This window comes from Limulus polyphemus, unplaced genomic scaffold (assembly GCF_000517525.1).
Source record: "Limulus polyphemus unplaced genomic scaffold, Limulus_polyphemus-2.1.2 Scaffold657, whole genome shotgun sequence".
Lineage (NCBI taxonomy): Eukaryota > Metazoa > Arthropoda > Merostomata > Xiphosura > Limulidae > Limulus > Limulus polyphemus.
The window spans coordinates 479,568-483,873 of NW_013666267.1; positions in this window are offsets into that span (position 1 = coordinate 479,568).

The following is a 4,306-nucleotide window of genomic DNA, read 5'->3' on the forward strand; positions in this document are numbered from 1 at the left end:
CGAGCATGTTTGGTGTGACGGGGATTCGAACCCGCGACCCTCAGACTGCGAGTCGAACGCCCTAACCACCTGGCCATGCCGGGCCCAAAGACTAGTAAAGTATACTTATAAGTAATTCGAAGTGAGCATGATTAGTCTCAAGTAGTTTTAACAAAACACAGAGTTCGAAAAGATGTGTATAAAAGAAAATGTTTGGATCAATGCGGAGAAAAATAGGCTTAACTTTGAATTATCAGTTACTTTGATCATTGCAATAAATAACATTTGAAAATTAATCCATCCAATAATTTGTCTAATTGAATACATCAGTCTAAGGAGCATGTAATATCACAAAACAAGAACTTACAATGATTCAATTGAATTGATTCTTGCTCTCCCGATGTGTTAGCGGAGAGTTTACAGACTTATAAAGCTAAAATCCAGGATTCGATACCACAGCAGATAGTCCAATGTGGCTTTGCGCTAAAACAAACAAAGCATTGATTCTTCAGGGGGTTGGGGGGGGGTCCCTATCTTAGCAACTTTTCGGCCTAATCCAGAAAATGTCTCATGAGGTTCGGTCAGCTAAGGATACTTAAGTAATCCTAAATGTATGTAGTAAGCTAACGATCTAAAATAATCATTGTAATAAATATACGTAATAAAAACTGGAAAATAATAATATATATATATATATATTCAACATTTTAATCAGAACTGTTAATAAAACCAGCATTAAAGAAAGAATATAATAGAACTTATTAATAAAAAACATAGTCGAGAAGTAGCTAAGCTTATAACAATAAAATTCAGGTTTCGATACATGAGGTGGGCAGAGCATATATATATAGCACATTGTAAAGCATTGCGCTTATCAAAAAACACACAAAACAATTAGATGTTCGTTTCATACACTATCTCAGATTCGCTGTCCCTTGAAAATAGTAAAAATATCTAAATTATAAACCATAATACCTAAATCAATTTCACCATTACATCTACAGTCTTAGCCAAAATGTTTGCATACTGTTCTATATTGATATTATTGTCTCCATGCATGTAGTAGTTATTGAGTAAATGCCCGAGTAGTAACAGAGAAGGTGGCGTATGATCGGACAAACATATATGAGTTATTATTCTGGTCTGTATAAGTTGTTTTGAATATTGTTCGTCAAAACACACATACACGCTTGTTTCGTATAAAAGGGTATGCTTTTGGTATGATATTTTCCATAACAGATCAAAGCTTTGTTCAAGCAATTTCTCTGTACTTGATGTAAGGTCATTCCTCGTCGCGTGCCAGAAGTTGTAGGGCGTCAAATAGTTCGACTGTCCAGAAATGGTATGAAGCAAACGGACATTGCCGGAACAGTGTGGTACCCCAAGCGTACTGTATCCAGAATCCTGAAACATCACCGGACTACAAGAAACGGTGTTACTTGGGTAATACAGCATGCCAACTTACAGTTAAGACACTGTCAACATGTCATATTTTCAGAGGAGCCCTGTTTCCGGCTTGTTAAAGCTGATGGTAGGATTCATGTTCGTCGTTTGCCTGGAGAACAGGTGAGAGAAGACTGTCTTTCCCACAGGGAACACACAGAAGGTGGTACAGTACATGTTTGGGCAGCTATTCATCATGGTGGAAAAACTGCTCTTCATATCCTCATCGGGAAACGTCAATGACGTCTCCTAAACGCATCACTTGGAGACAATATTTCTGCCATATGCTAGAACAAGGTTTGGCAATAACATTTTGTTCCAGGATGACAATGCCACTGCCAACAGTGTGCATATTTGCAGAATTATCTTGACCAGGAGGACGTTACGAGATTACCATGGCTAGTAAAGTCTCCAGATTGTAATTCCATTGAAAACTGTTGCGCAGAACTGAGCGGAAAATTACTAACCATGACCCTAAACCAGCTACTGTAGTTGAGTTGCAGCGCCTTCTAGTGACAAGTTGGGATGAAATCACGGAGGATTGTATTAATAACCTCATCAGAAGCATGCCACGTCGCCTTGCAGAGGTTATTATTGTATGAAGAGGACCAACCAAGTATTAAATGTTTAATATAAGGTTACAGAGGCTATTTATCATAAGTCGATGTTATATTTTGTCATCATATATATTTTGGTAAGGTTTGTTGTGATGGGTGAAATGTTAAATTCCACATATATCTACAGGTGTGTGATAAGATTGTTGGTTGTTCTAATAAATCATTCATGATGTCCATAGAACCTGTCTCATTATACAAATTACATATGTAGATGTTTAATATAACATACATTTCTCATTTTGACAGTGCTAAGTGTATTAGTATTCCATCTTAATAATAATGATCTTATTTGTTACAAAATATACAAAAATTGTGGCCAAAACTTTATGAAACATAACTGTTAGGTTGTAATATACGTGGCTAAAATAAATCAGTCTCCGTTATCTAAATATCAAAAGTCAAACAACGGAAAACCGTTATGTCAGGAAATCTATTAATTACTTTCAAATAATATGTGACTGATATTCCTACAGATATTGTATGAAAATATCGTTGTCAGATGTTTCAAGAAATAGGAACATTGTACGTATTTGGTATTTTAAACTGGACAATACCTTATGTGACCCACGAGTTAAATAGCCAGGGCAGATGCTTCATAATTCAGGCATGGTCATTCATCTCTAATTTAGAACTGCTCATCAGAGGGCAGACAACCAGTTAGCAGCACCTACCACCTACATAACTACTCTTAACTGGCTTGTCGTGGTTTGAACCTTGGACCTTGTACTAATCACCACGACACGCCGGCCTTAATAGCTCTGCAAAAAAGTCTAAATATTGAAAATGGGATTAGAAGTATCTGTTTTTCTTTCCAGTTTTGTCATGGAATTTGTGAGATGTTTGTCTCCAGATTTTCCATGCAATCAGATCTGGAAAATTCGTACAGATGTCAATGCAGTGGTACTAAAATTATGAACGTTATATATTTCGCTATTTCTGAAGCAATAAATTCGGGGTAAGATATAATTTAATTAGATTTAAACCTCCAATAAGTATCTTCATGCATTTTGTTCCACACAAGCTCATATTACACACTTATAGTTTTATTGAGTATCCACCTCTTAAAACGATGTATTGTCATTCAGAACTGTACCTGGTTCAACTCCACTAGCATCTCTGTAACTTTGTATGGCAATAAAACTTATGTGATTTCTCATTTGATCTAGTTCATTCAAAAGCTAAACCTAACAATTTTTAAGTTAAATAAGAATTCATGGCGAGCTAACCAGTCTAACCTAACGTCACGTGTGTGAATTGCAAATTACTGTGAAAATCCGTCACTCTTGATCAGTGATTCATGCGGGACGGCTATTCATATCTTTCTTGCACATGTGCTAGTTTTAAGACTCATTAATTATGAATGTAAGATACCATTTGCTCTAACGAATAGAAACTGGAATTTTCAATCTGACCGCATTTTATACGCTCTTGGGATAAAAGGCCAGATCAGAGAACCAATAAAAATGCATCCACTGTTATAAGAGATTTATTTGGCTCTTTGAACATAATTGAATGTCACGTTTAAGAGCACCTACAGTTCAAATTGCAGGGTGTGTTCAGTAGCATCATGTCTTGAATCCTGGATCCTTCGATCCACATCCTAGCGCAATAACAAATAGGCCACATCTGGCAAGATCCTTCGGATTTTAGAATATAATTAATAATTTTAATACACCCACGTGTTTTTATTGTTCATTTTTATAAATGGTAAAATAGGCAATATCAAATTAACTTATGATTCTCATGTGTAATCTAACAGTAACTCAAAATGTGCACAAAGCAGCACATTAGTGTTAAGGAGTAACTCGCCAATGACCATCAGTAACTCATGTTGATCAGGTATAGCTCACAACTAACCCGTGAGTGACTAGCAATACTCTTGCATAGCTCACGAATAACTTACCCTGTTCATCTGTAACTAAAGAGTTTTCAGAAGTGATCAAGTAGACAGTTGTGCAGTTATATAATTTTATAAAAATAATTCATAAATTGTAAAAGTTCAAACCGAATTTATAAATTGTGACGGATTTATTATTATATATTTATTTTAATATCAACGTTTGTTTACATTAAGTTTATATTTAGAAATATGCATAGCTTATAGTGTTAAATATGTATTGCGAAACTCCCACCTATTCTCTAAAGTTATAGATGATTCTCAAGTGTAAGAATCAACAATATATGTGTGTACGTAAACGCTTAAAAAGTAGCTTTGTATTGTTACATAATCTGAATTTTCTAGAAACTCTCCACACGCCTATAAATAT